At 46.7% G+C, this 14,423-nt stretch overlaps 1 pseudogene; it reads left to right on the top strand.

Moving 5' to 3' along the window:
- Positions 1 to 1,189: 1,189 nt before the first annotated feature.
- Positions 1,190 to 1,285, top strand: LOC138091968 (U6 spliceosomal RNA; annotated as a pseudogene).
- Positions 1,286 to 14,423: the final 13,138 nt, after the last annotated feature.

The raw sequence follows: 14,423 nt of genomic DNA, 5'->3' as shown, positions 1-14,423 counted from the left end.
CCGTGTGTGTATAAGTCACTATTTTTGAAGGCCAAGTTTGGGGCCATGTTTAGTAAGTATGACGTAATTGTATAAATTATATCTTAACTTGAAAATCTTCCCTTCTTTCATTTGACGTCTGTAAGTATGTGATTCTGCTGATTACTATTTTTATCTTTAGCACTGCTGCTGCTGCTGCTAAGTCGCTTCAATCGTGTCCGATTCAGTGCGACCCCATAGACGGCAGCCCACCAGGTTCCCCCGTCCCTGGGATTCTCCAGGCAAGAACACTGGAGTGGGTTGCCATTTCCTTCTCCAATGCATGAAAGTGAAAAGTGAAAGTGAAGTCGCTCAGTCATGTCTGACTCTTCGAGACCCCATGGACTGCAGCCAGAGGTTATAAATGCTGAAGACATCTTCAGGGATCAGAGAGTTAATAGAAACATGGGGGCTGGCTGGGGTGACATAAGGGGGTTTGCCCAGCCTGGAGGCGCTCCGAGTCCAATAAAAAACAAATACACAAACTGCTGTGTCCACGGGGGTCTTTATGTAATCCATAGCCTGTGTTTGAGATCTCACTTACACACAGTTATTTCAAGAGGTTTGACTATGAAAGCCAAGAAGGGGAAAGAAGTAGTAGGTTCAGGGAGTGACCACAGAGTGAGAGGAGAGACTTTTAAGAAGCAGAAGACTTGAGTACACAGAATGGGAGCACAGCAAACATCACAGCAGTATACTGAATTATTGCAATCCTGCTTTTGGACCTGTAATATTAATACTGATGAGGGTGTTATTTGTAGTTCCTATCAGTAATGTAGAATTTTATCCAGCACTCCATAGTGCTTTTATATAATATTAGTAATTATGACTGCCACGTCTTTATCATTCTGAATGTATAAGATGTTTTCCACTCCACAGTATCATATCCCTAAAATGACAGTGAAATGTCAGTTACCATCATTTCCACTGTATAGATAAGGAAAGGGAACCCAGAGTTGTAAACTAATCTGCCAGCAAGTGGAAACCCAGACTTCCAGACTCTGTACATTTTCCGCCACCCAGTACTGTGTTCTGAGTCTCTGTCCACAGAATGGAGGTCCAATCATGCAAACCTCACATCTCACTAGGTGGAAATTTTTTCTGCTATACCTTACCTAATGTGGCAAAGTGGAAGACAAATAACTTTCTATATAAAGAAGCAATCAAACTTGCACTTGCTTCAGCAGTACATATACTAAAATTGGAATGATACAGAGAAGCTTTGCCCAAGGATGACATGCAAATTCGTGAAGCATTCCATATATTTAGGACCTACTGTATACCACAGGGAACCCTGCCCAATAATCTGAAATGACCTATACGGGAAAGGAATCTAGAAGGGAGTTGATATATGTGTATGTACAACCGATTCACTTTGTTGTGCACTTGAAACTAGCATTACACTGTAATCAACTATACTCCAATAAAAATTTTTTTAAAACCTACTGAAAACTGTCATAAGAAAAAAAGAAAAAGAATCAACCAGGCTTATTATAATACTCTCTGATAGAATTTAGTCACACTGCAACATATATGCTCAGAGGAGAATAGCTTCATTTTTACTGGAAGAAAATGGGATCCCCTAGCCCTAAGCACACCTTCAGATGAATCACAGCCCAAGCTCACTTGTGGACCCAGCCTCCTGAGATGCCCAGCCTGAAAACTACCCACCTACGCCTCTTTCACGAGCCTGACTCCTTTCTGAAATGGTGAACTGGAACTAACAGGACCTAACAGAGACAGAAGAGATTAAAAAGATGTGGCAAGAATACATAGAACTATACAAAACCACAATGGGGTAGTCACTAACCAGAGCCAGACACCCTGGAATGTGAAGTCAAATGGGCCTTAGGAAACATTACTATGAATGAATGGGTCTTAGGAAACATTATTATGTGACAGTATTCCAGTTGAGCTATTTAAAATCCTTAAAAATGATGCTGTTAAAGTGCTGCACAAAATATGTCAGCAAATTTGGAAAACTCAGCAGTGGCCACAGGACTGGAAAAGGTCAGTTTTCATTCTAATCACAAAGAAGGAGAATGCCAAAGAATGCTCAAACTACCCATACAACTAGATTCATTTCACATGCTAGTACAGTTATGCTCAAAATCCTTCAAGCTAGGCTTTAGCAGTACATGAACCAAAACGTCCAGATGTAGAAGCTGGGTTTAGAAAAGGCAGAGGAATCAGAGATCAAATTGCCAACAATCACTGGATCATAGAGAAAGCAAGGGAATTCCAGAAAAACATCTACTTCTGCTTCATTGACTATGCTAAAGCCTTTGACTATGTGGATCACAGCAAACTGTGGAAAATTCTTAAAGAGATGGGAATACCAGACCACCTTACCTGTCTCCTGAGAAACCTGTATGCAGGTCAAGAAGCAACAGTTAGAACCAGACATGGAGCAATGGACTGGTTCAGAATTGGGAAAGGAGTATGAGAAGGCTGGATACTGTCACCTTGCTTATTTAACTTCTATGTAGAGTACATCATTCAAAACACCAGGCTGGATAACTCACAAACTAGAGTCAAGATTGCTGGGAGAAATATCAACAACCTCAGATAAGCAGATGATAACATTCGAATGGCAGAAAGTGAAGAGGAACTGAAGAGCCCATCTGCCGGGGTCCAGCCCCAGTGGATCCAGGGAATTCGAAGGGTGGACGGCGTTGGCGTGGAAAGACTTGTTTATTTATTAATATAAGATTAGATTAAGAAACTATAGTGCAGTAAGAAGATTAAGTGGAGAAAGAGGGCTGAATAGCTTGGTTTACGCGGAAGACCAATAAAATTCCAGACAAGGAATTTGCACCATCTACGCTGGGCCACCGGTGCCCGCTTGAATATCTAAGGGTGCCTCGCCTTAAGCTCCCTTTCGCACGGATCTTAATAACCAGGGCAAATAAGTAGACCTGGCGAGCCTCCGCGCCCCAGATGGAAATTCAGCCTGAAATTAAAGTAAAGAGCAGAGGGAAGAAAAGGGAGAGAAAAAGAGAGAGAGAGAGACACGGGGGGAGTCAGATTCCCAAGAAACCAGGCCGAGACTAGTCCGAGAAACTGGTCCGAGAATCTGGTCCCATCCTTTATTGTTCAGAAGGCCTTTTATACTTTTGATAAAACATGGAGATCAATGGGTAACACAAAGTTATGCAGCGTTAGCAGTCCAGACTCTTATCAAAACCAGGCTTTTCTCTCTGCATACCTAATTGTATACACAAGTCTTAGGTAATTTACATCATCTTCCAGCCAAAAGGGCCAATTAACATTTTACAGCCTTTTTTCTGATAAGGGTTTGTCAACCACAAGACTTATTTGTGTTGATCTTCCCAAGGTCTGGTGCCACTCTCAGAAAGCACTAAATAAAATTACATTCTTACACAGCAAAGATACAGCAACTTATAACAAGTAGAGGGAGTACAGTGATTTACAGCAAAAGAGAAGCAATTAACTCAAAAGTCAGTGTTGCTAACATCAAAACTACTATGTATCTTTTTCTACATCCTGCTTACATTAACATCCTTCCAGGTGCCTAAAAGATAAAGAATATGGAGGTCTGGCAGCAATCCTTGAGTCAACAGTGAAAACCCTCTACCAATATAATTTTTAACTCTTTAGAAAAGGCTCTGTATCTTTAAGATGTCTCTCGCGGTTGGGGGGCTGTAAGCAATTCACAAGCTGTAAGAGGTCTGGGGAACCTGTTAGGCAGGCTAGAGAGCTATCAGAGGGGTTTAACGGAAACATCCCTTTCAAATGCAGAAGACTAAAACCCTGAATTGACTTTTTCCCAGAGAATATCAGAAAAGTGGAAAAGCAGAGCACAAAAGCCGGCAGATTTTTGCTGGGGTACATGCTTAGGCATTTCCAGAGGGGTCCCTGAAGTCTGAGCACGCCTTGCGTATGTCAGCTTCCTTCCTCATGACCTTGTCATGGGCGGGATTCCTCACACTGGCTTCCGGCACCCATCAATGAGGGTGAAAGAGGAGAGTGAAAAAACTGGCTTGAAACTCAATATTCAAAAAGCTAAAATCATGGTATCCAGTCCCTTCACTGCATGGCAAATAGAAGGGGAAAAGTGGAAGCAGTGACAGACTTTATTTTTTTGGGCTCCAAAATCACTGCTGACAGTGACTGCAGCCATGAAATTAAAAGATGCTTGCTCCTTGGAAGGAAAGCTATGAGAAACTTAGACAGCGTGTTAAAGAACAGAGACATCACTTCGCCAATGAAGGTCCATATAGTCAAAGCTATGGTTTTTCCAGTAGTCATGTACAGATGTGAGAGTTGGACCATAAAGAAGGGTGAGTGCCTAAGAATTGATGCTTTTGAATTGTGGTGCTGGAGAAGACTCTTGAGAGTCCCTTGGACAGCAAGGAGATGAAACCGATCAATCCTAAAGGAAATCAACCCTGAATATTCATTGGAAGGACTGATGCTGAGGCTTCAATACTTTGGCCACCTGAATTGAAGAGCTGACTCAATGGCAAAGACCCTGATGTTAGGAAAGATCGAAGTCAGGAGGAGGCGGCAGAGATGAGATGGTTTGATAGCATCACTGACTCTATGGACATGAATTTGATCAGACTCCAGAAGATAGTAAAGGAAAGGGAAGCCTGGCATACTGAAGTCCATGAGGTTGCAAAAGTTGGATATGACTTAGCGACTGAAAGACAGTAATAATCTGTTATAGTTTGAATATGTTCACCCAGAATTTACATGTATGGTTGTGTTTAGAAATGAGATATCTAAGAAAATGATTAAGGTTCAAAGCAGCTATAAGGGTGGGGACTTGTGAAAAGAGACATGGAGAGCTCTGGGTGCCCTCTCCCCTCAGGGCTGACCAAGGAAGGGCCAAACGAGCACAGGGCCAGAAGGTGGCCAGGAAGCAGCCTTTTCAGTGACCGAATTGGCTAGGATCTTGATCTTGCACTTCTGGCCTCCAGAACTGTGAGAAAATAAATTTCTACTGTTGAATCCATCCAGTCTATAGTACTTATAGCCAGGAAAATCTCAGTGCTGAAAGAATTGACCCCTTGGGAAAAAGTCTCTATAAATAGTACTTGCTTCCTGGTACTTTTCTAAATGTATCTGTTCTCAAGTTAACACCACAGTATAGAATACTGAAAATCAGCTACTAAAAATAAAAGTAGACTTTTAATTTCCATATTCTATATGAAAATTTCTGGAAAGGCCTTTACATTCCTTACCCTCCTCACAGATTGTGTGTTTTATATCAGCTCTTAATTACAGAGGCTGGTGTTTAAATGAATATATAAAGATTTATAAAGATTTTTAAGTAGTCAAATTCAAGAATAATTGTTATTCTTATAAATAAGTATCAGTTCAGTTCAGTTCAGTCGCTCAGTCATGTCCGACGCTTTGTGACCCCATGAATCGCAGCACGCCAGGCCTCCCTGTCCATCACCAACTCCCGGAGTTCACTCAGACTCACGTCCATCGAGTCAGTCATGCCATCCAACCATCTCATCCTGTGTCATCCCCTTCTCCTGCCCCCAATCCGTCCCAGCATCAGAGTCTTTTCCAATGAGTCAACTCTTCGCATGAGGTGGCCAAACTACTGGAGTTTCAGCTTTAGCATCATTCCTTCCAAAGAAATCCCAGGACTGATCTCCTTCATTTACACATTTGTCCAAATTGCTTTTCTGGTAACTTTTAGGGTAGTTCGCATGGTGGTCTCTCCAGTTGTTAAAAGAATCCTGAAAGACCAGAGGAGCAAGCATTTCCTGTCAGATCTCTGTAGCGACTGTGTCCGTGTGAGGGATAGCCACATGGCTGCAGAGAGCACTGGTCTGTGGGCCCCGGTCCTGAATAGCATCCAGCAAGTTATTTCAAGTTATTAATGTTCATCTCTCCCATTTGTTGAATCAAAGGATTGAACTATGCTATGACTAAACAGAGCAGCTACATTAGATTTTAGAAAAACACTAAAAAATCATACCCTTCTTAAAAAAATAAATGTAGGGATAATGACTTCAGTCCAAGATAACTGGAAAGGAAAACTGTCATAATTTTGGCTCTGAAATACTTTTATCTGCTGAGTTCCTTCTTTAGGGTGAAAAGGAAGCAAGAGCCAGCATTTCATCATCAAAAGCAGTATATCTTGCCAATTCTTGCCAACACGCAAACAAAAAAACGTTTTGTTCTGCTTCTTTCAGGCATGGAAAAATATGACTCAGTTCTGTCCTCAGTACAAGTGGCAGAGGCACTATGGTGACCCACATTTCCAACCAGAGGGCATGAGCCTTGGGCTATGGTCAGTGGTGATACACACTGAGACACCAGGAACCAGGAGGAAGTCCGTGACCCAGTAGAACCAAGAAGGAAGTAGGCTGTGGCCCTGGCAGGGAGGTTAAGAAGTCTCAGAGTTTCTTGATTGACTGATGAACAGTGGTTCCTTTAAATGTAGAAAGCTCCTAAATCATGAGGTTTATATACAATTTTTTTAAATTAATGGATCGAAGTGTCTTAACTCTTGATATGGTCAGATGGCTGATGGTGTGATGGTGACTGGTGAAAGGCTTCTCGAGGTAGAGTCTGTGACAGTACATTCACTGTGTTGACAGGCAGGTCTCCACTCTGGACGGACAGGGGCAAAACGCCTCCCAAATGCAAAAGGCACACTGCCTTCCTGTTTGGCACCCCACTCCAGTACTCTTGTCTGGAAAATCCCACGGACGGAGGAGCTTGGAGGGCCGCAGTCCATGGGGTCACGAAGGGTCGGACACGACTGAGCGACTTCACTTTCACTTTTCACTTTCATGCATTGGAGAAGGAAATGGCAACCCACTCCACTGTTCTTGCCTGGAGAATCCCAGGGACGGGGGAACCTGGTGGGCTGCCGTCTACGGGGTCGCACAGAGTCAGACACGACTGAAGTGACTTAGCAGCAGCAGCAGCCTTCCTGTTTCTTTATTAACCTTTTCATTTGGAGGTAATTCTATTAATAGCTTCCCATGCCGAGAGGTCAGAGGCCCTTCTCCCTAGTTCCCCCATGGCGGCAGAACGCACAGTTGGAGGGCAGCATCCCCCCAGACACCGATGCTGATGGAGGCACAGGGCATTCCGTCACCAGGGGTCCCACTCGCAGAATCAATAGAGGCACACCACTTCCTCCTCAGTCCTGGCAGCCACTGATGTCTCCTCCATTTCCACAATTCTTTTCATTTCAAGAATGTCCTATAAATGGAATTGTACAGTTAGTAACCTTTTGTCATTCACTTCTTTCATTCAGTATAATTCTCTGAAGAGTTGTTCAGATGGTTGCACATCTGCATCAACAGTTCACTCCTTTTTGTCACTGAGTGCTATTCCATGGAATGGATGGACCACAGTTTTACCATTCACTCAAGGAAGACATCTGGGTTGTTTCCATAGGGGTATTACAGACAAAGCTGCTGTGGACGCTTGTATACAGGTTTCTGTGTGAATGTCAGTCTTCATTTCTGTTGGATAAATGCCCAGGAATGTAACTACTGCACTGCATGCTTAGTTGCACGTTTAGTTTGATAAGAGGGGGCCAAACTGTTTTCCAGAGTGTCTGTACCAGTTTGTATCTCCACCAGCAGGACATGGGTGATCAGCTTTCTCCCTGTCCTCACCAGCACTGGGTGCTGCCATCATTTTTAATTTTTACCATTTTGGTACATGTACAGTGATAACTCCATGTGGTTTTAACTTGTATTTCCATAATGGTTCTTTATGTTGAACATTTTCTCCTATGCTTATTTGTCATCAGTGTATCCCCTTCAGTGAAATATCTTTTCATATTTTTTACCCATTTTCTAATTGGATCATTTGTTTTTTACTGCTGAATTGAATTTTGAAAGTTCTTTATGTAGTTGAGATACTAGTCCTTTGTTGGATATTTACTTTGTGAACATTTTCTCCCAGTCTATGGGTTTGTCTTTTCATCTTTTTAGCATGGTCTTTTGCAAAAGATGGAGTGGGAGGGCCTTTCAGGAAGGGCTTTGGGTTGTGCACAAGCATAGCACAATAATTGCCTTTCTTGTCAGCAACACACAGGATGTTTGACAGGCAAGGAGACTGACAGATAATAATAATACCTCACTTGTGGCTCTTTGCCCCAAATCTTGTGCTTTGGTTCCTTTTAGGCAAAGGGGCCTCCTCTACTCACTTTGACTTGGATGATGGGAAATTTCAACTTTTAATTTTTGCTGAGAGAAGCCAAACTTTTAAGTGAGAAATGTGGTATGTGGTAAATACTTTCACAAACATTTCCTAAAGGTAATCAAGAGAGAAATAAAAATGGAACATCCACTGAGAAAGGTCTTAAAGTAAGACCATTGCTTATTTTGAAATTCCTTCTTGGAACTCAGACAGTTCCAGTAAGATATGTTAGTTGGCCGATGCCACCATTCTTTCCACATTCAGGAAAGTTCAGAAATGTTTTCTGTTACAAAATCACTGGGAAATCTGATGGCAAGTATATGCCTCCGTAATTGGCAGGGTTTTGCCCTTGTGGACTCTGTGCGGGTGCTCAGAGAAGACCTCTTCCCTCTGCCTGCGAGGTTGCTGTCGACCTTCTGGGGAGGTGATAAGCATTCTTACTTCCTCTCACACCTTTCCTTAAAACAGTAAGACCCTTTCTATTTCTTGAACGCATGTCTCTTCCTCTACTGTTGCCCAATGCCTGGAATAATCTTCAGTTACACAGTTACAGGGTCTGAGCAGGCCTGCTGACACGCAAGGCCTGGTCTCCAGTGCCACAACCTCAGCAGCTGCAGGGTCTGGATGGTGTGACTGTTTCCGAGCCTCAATCCCAGCAGCCTGGGCTCTAGGCTCCATGGCCTGAGAGGCTGCCCTGTCGGGGGCCTTTGAGTTCCACCTGTGGGTCTCATGAGTGTGAGTCTGAAGAGCCCGCTTTAACACAGATGGGCCCACAGCCTTCTGACTACATCGGCCACATGGGAGGTGAGGCAAGTGTGTCCCATGCTCTGGGTGTGCCCACCTGAGGGGTCTCAGCACACGGACGAGGTCTCAGCAAACCCCAAAACCTTGAGCAAAGCCATAGACACTTTCCCTGAAAAATGACTTTCTGTCATTTAGCACAGACACACCCAAAGGTCCTTCTGTGGAACCATGGGGAGAGCCCTCACTTAGAGCCGGCCTGTGGCCTCTTACCCACAGCCCAAACGAACCCTTGACAAAGTCAAGGCTGATACCCACTCAGCGACAGCAGAGCCAAATGTGGTGCTTTGTTCATCATCCTTGTCCAGTTGGCGTTCAAAATTCCAGGATTATTTGAAAATAACCAGAAAAACTCTCAAAATTCGAAATCCTCAAGATTCACAAAAAGTACTATTTACTGCACTACAATCTAATCTTTATTTTGATTTTAAAATATTATTGTTTTTTAGAACTGCATTGTGATCCTCTTCATCCTGTTTCTAGTATTAGAAATGCTTACATCTATTTGTTAGCATAACCGGGGCATACCCACTCCAATAGCCTGCAGGATTCGTGCCCGGGGTGGAGTGTGGACCAGGCCATGATGGGCTGGCAGCATGTGCAGTGATAGCAGACCTGCCATTTGGAATCTCCGGTGCTCAGCAGAAATCTGGTGCGTGGTGGGTTTACTGTCCATTATGAATAGTTGTGTGCGTGAACATGCCTTGTGAACACGCAGCTTTATCTTGTTGGTCTGAAGATTCTGGTTCTGAATACCTCAGACTCTTATGTTTGCCTAAAAAGTACAGGCTTTCCAGGTGGTAAAAGCGCAACCTACATTATGGTGAAGAACCGCCACAAACTGGAGCCAAGGACCCCCCTGCTCTGGAAGAGGGCAGAGTGGCCCTGCATGGGCAGTGGGAGCATCTGCTTAGGGTTCCGGGAACACACACACTGCAGCCTGGTTCAGAGATCTGGGGTCTCCATTACTAACAGTCTCACTAGACTTGCGGGATATCAGCATCTCCTCCAGGCTGGTCCTGTCGGTGCGGATCAAAGACCCTACAGCTCCATTTCTGCTGCGATGATTAACAGTGAGCCCCTGCAACTCACCTCCCCCCTCAGGAGCCAGCAAGGGTGCAGGGCTTGGAACTGCTGCTGTTGTGGATGAATGTGGAATGTTAGGAGAGCCAGGAGTTTCAGGGGAAAATAGGCAAAATACCTTGAAGTGACCCTTCCACCCCCAGCCCAGCCCGGGGCCACTTCTGGTGCATGGGCCACAGCTGTAGTGGTTAGGACACTGTTACCACGTGGCCATGTTTCCAGGAAGGAGCCTTGGAGCCTGGAGAGCAAGCAGCTCTGGAGGAGACAGTTGTTGAGAAGGGTCATGGAGCACTTTGGGGCGGGGACCAGCATGCAAGTGTGGAGGGGGCTGACATGGTGCCTGTGAGAGGAACTGGGTCAGAACTCTGTGCCCAAGCCCAGCTCTGCACAAAGGAGCAGAGGCGCTCTTCCTGGCCCCATGACCCTGAGCTACACAGCCCGGCCCGCCTGCAGGACCGGCCTTGGGCTGGGGCCCCAGGGAACCTTACGGACAGACGAGCAATCAGGGCACTGTGCTGCCTTGGTTGCCCACTTTGACTGTGATTTTGTTGACTTGCTGACCCATTACAGACCTCAGTTTACCCATCTGTAAGATGGGGATCGTACCATCTCCCTCACAGCTGCTCAGAGTTGGGTAGCTGACTTGTGTAGTCACTCAGTAAACAGCAGTTCTGTTTTATTCACCCAAACCGACACTGTGCGTGTGTGCATGCTAAGTTACTTCAGTCGTGTCTGACTCTTTGCGACCCCATAGACAGTACCCTGCCAGGCTCCTCTGTCCATGGGATTCTCCAGGCAAGAATAGTGGAGTGGGTTGCCATTTCCTTCTCCAGGGGATCTTCCCAACACAGGGATCGAAGCCTCATCTCTTATGTCTCCTGCATTGGCAGGTGGGTTCTTTACCACTAGTGCCTCTCAGGAAGCCCCAAACTGACACTGCTTGTTGCTGCTTGCTGCTTAGTCGCTTCAGTCATGTCTGACTGTGTGATCCTATGGACTGCAGCCTGCCAGGCTCCTCTGTCTGTGGGATTCTGTAGGCGAGAGTACTAGAGTGTGTTGCTTTGCCCTTCTCCAGGGGATCTTTCCCACCCAGGGATTGAACCTGGGTCTCCTGCATTGCAGGCAGGTTCTTTACTGCTGAGCCACCAGGGAAGCCCCAAACCAACACTCCTATTACCTAATTCACCATCACCGTACATTAGATCTGCACACAGAGGCACTTTGATTTGCCTGCAGTGTGTTAGGCAAGTCAGCAGAGAGTCAAAATACTCTTGGTGACACTGGTCTGAACATCACGGGTGGATTAACTCTGGGTCTGTGGCTCACTTGTAACTCGAGGCCCCCGAGCAGTACGTCAGGAAGCACTGCCTTCATGGATGGAAAGCCTCGGGAGTCACTGGCTCCCTCCTGCCTGCTAAGAGTCTGCGCTCAGCACCGCGGCAGACTCTCCTATGTGAAGAGGCCACGCATGGTCGTCTGCCTCAGGCTGTGTTTATTCCTGGGGAATAGTGACTCACCAGCTGCTGAAAATATTGTGACTTTGGGTTTTTTGTGACAGCCTCTCCACGTTTCCTTCCTGCAGGGCCATTTCATTTAATTACAGCATAATAGTAAACTGCAGCGATTCTTTACCTCCTCACTGAGCAGATGCATTTACATTTTTGTTGTCAGTGGGAGCTGCTTGAAGAAAACTCGTGGCATTCGCTTGTGGTGTTCTCGCAGCTGTAGGCACGCAGCACTGTCCTTTGCCTCGGGGGCTGTCGTCCGTCTTTCCTTCGCCAGGACTGCTCGCCCCTCCACCAGGTCCAGAGGAGACCTCAGGTGTGTCCAGAGGGGACTGTGTGCTGCAGCAAGCTGATGGATGGGTGGTGATGGAAAGGAAGTGCCTCCTCTTTCTTCATCTTTATGCCTGCTAGTTGTGAACTCCAGAATTTTCTAGAATTCCACCTAAAGACAGAGTTAGCCCAGTGAGAAAGGATACAGAACTGAAACATAAACACTGACTCGTTCATGATCCAGAATCACTTACAGTGTTAATACACTGACCTCTTGTTTCATCTGGGTTTTTTCATCTATATATAGTTTCATCTTTACCCGTAGGCTCTTTGCAGGATAAAAGGAAAAATGAAGACAGCAGGCACAACAGAGGCAGCCACGTCAGCTACAAATGCTCCTAAAACTCTCTTCACTTATAAACCTGGGCAGACCCCCGGGGTCCCCCGAGGCCCCTGAGACGTGTAAGGACACAAGGACCACAGGCAGAACTGGAATAAGGAGCCCCAGAGGCTGTGGTGCTGAAGCCAGAAATAGACAAGAACTTTAAAAATGTGAGACTAATAGACCCTTCAGAGACTTTCAGGACAGTATTGTGTACATGAAAGAAGAACAGACTGCCAGGAGGAACACCACTACAAGAAAGAGTTGTAGGGAATTTTAAACATAATTTTTATTTTGTTAATTTTTTATTATAAATTTTGTTGATTTTTTTAAGGTATTATGCTTTATTTTTGCAGTCTTCAAAATTAGGTGGTTGACTCTTGGTTTGAAAAACAAACAAAAAAAAATCCTCTATTATATACTCTGTACTCAACATGGGGAGGTGGGAATAAAATATAATTTTTAAAAGAAATAAGTTACAAAATTCAAAGGACCAACCTAATAACAGAATGGACTCAGGTATGTGAACTCCAGGTACAGAGTGTGTTTGAGGGAATCTAGACTATGCAGTAAAGCACAGGGTGAGGGAGTTTCTGCTTTCATCAGTGGGGGGACATCTTCTCAGCCTGCCTGAAAACACCTGGAGAGGCCACGAGTTAAAAATTTGGGAAACGCAGAAGGACTAATCAAGATCCATGGAAGATGGGGAAGAGGGGCTGAGCAAGTGGAGCTGGCCTTGACCCAGGAACGAGGGGCCAGAGTGGAGCTGCCTGCAGGCTAACTAGGAGCTGACCCTTAAGGCTGGGAGCAGGTCACCCCATAGAGACCGTCCTGGCTGTGCGGCCCTGGGGCGCCCAGACACTCTCCAGCCCTCACACGGCACCCTTGTCCTCCCGGGGGCTGCGGGACACAGCTCATTGCTCCTGTGTGGCCCCGGTCACTCTGTGCACACGAGAAGGGTGGAGAAATGGCCTTTCACCCAGAAGGTGTGCCAGTCACTGGCTCAGCAGGCAGGCAGCTTTGTGCAGCCCAGGTGCAGACGGAGGAGGGAGGGCTGTCCGCAGGGACCCATGAGGAAAGACATGCCATCGGCCATGGCAGGTGGGGACTCGTGCCCGGAAAGCACGTGTGGCCGTGAGGGGCACTGGCACGCATCTGGACTCGGAGGTCAGAGGGACTCTCTGAGGAGTTGAGGGGAAGTGAGGCTGTTACGGGGGAGATCAGAGCTCCAGGGGGCCTGTGGCCGGGGCTGAGCAGTCTGCACAGGGTGCTTCAGAGTTAAAGTCAGAGAGAGGCAGCGGGGGAGTGGGTGGGGGGAGGACAGCCTTAGGAGCTGGGACTCAGGTGCCCGTCAGACACATGTCCTATGACAGGTCTTCCTTCCAGTAACTCCCGCCCAAGCACCGACCCCATGAGGTGATGTGGGGTCTGCATCCCCAACCCTGGGACCTGGGGAGGGTCCCAGTGGTGGTGGAGATGGTGCTGCCACTTTGCTGGGCTTCCCTGGCGGCTCATACAGTAAAGAACCCACCTGTAATGCAGGAGATCTAGGTTCAGTCCCTGGGTGGGAAAAATCCCCTGGAGGAGGGCATGGCAACCCACTCCAGTGTTCTGGCCTGGAGAATCCCATGGACAGAGGAGCCCCGCGGGCTATAGTCCATGGGGTCACAAAGAGTTGGACATGCCTGAGTGACTAAGCACAGCACAGCTGGTGGCAGGAGGGGCAGGGCCTCCCAGGGGCCCAGCTCTGGGAGCACGCATGTTGCTCTGCAGGGCCTAGGAGGGGGCTTGAGGTCTGACAGGCCAAGCTCCTGGCTGGCTCCTGGGAGTCGGACCACATCAGGCATGTGCTGCCTGGAGCAGGGTCTGCCCGAAGTGCAGCAGCCTGGATGAAACACAGGAGGTGCAGTTGGCCTGCAGCTTGTTCCTCACCAGCAGGGACTGCGACTGTGCGGGCACACAGCCACTCAGGACAGTAGGTCAGGAGTGGAGGGGGGGGGGTGAGTGGTGACACAGCGAGGAAGCAGGGGGCCCCAAGGTCTCCATGGGGGAGCTGCAGCCCCTCTATTGTCGTGGCCGCCCGGCTGCTGCAATGTCCAGCTTGGTTGATGGAGCCTCTGTCCTGAAAGCCTGTAATGCCACAGCTGCCATGGTGTGCAGAGGCCGACGGCGGTGTTTTTGTCCACATTTCACAGGTCAACCTTGGACAGACA

This window comes from Capricornis sumatraensis, chromosome 15, assembly GCF_032405125.1.
Source record: "Capricornis sumatraensis isolate serow.1 chromosome 15, serow.2, whole genome shotgun sequence".
In the NCBI taxonomy this organism is placed as follows: Eukaryota; Metazoa; Chordata; class Mammalia; order Artiodactyla; family Bovidae; genus Capricornis; species Capricornis sumatraensis.
Note: the sequence above shows the minus strand (reverse complement) of the source record. Positions and strands in the feature narration are given on the sequence as shown.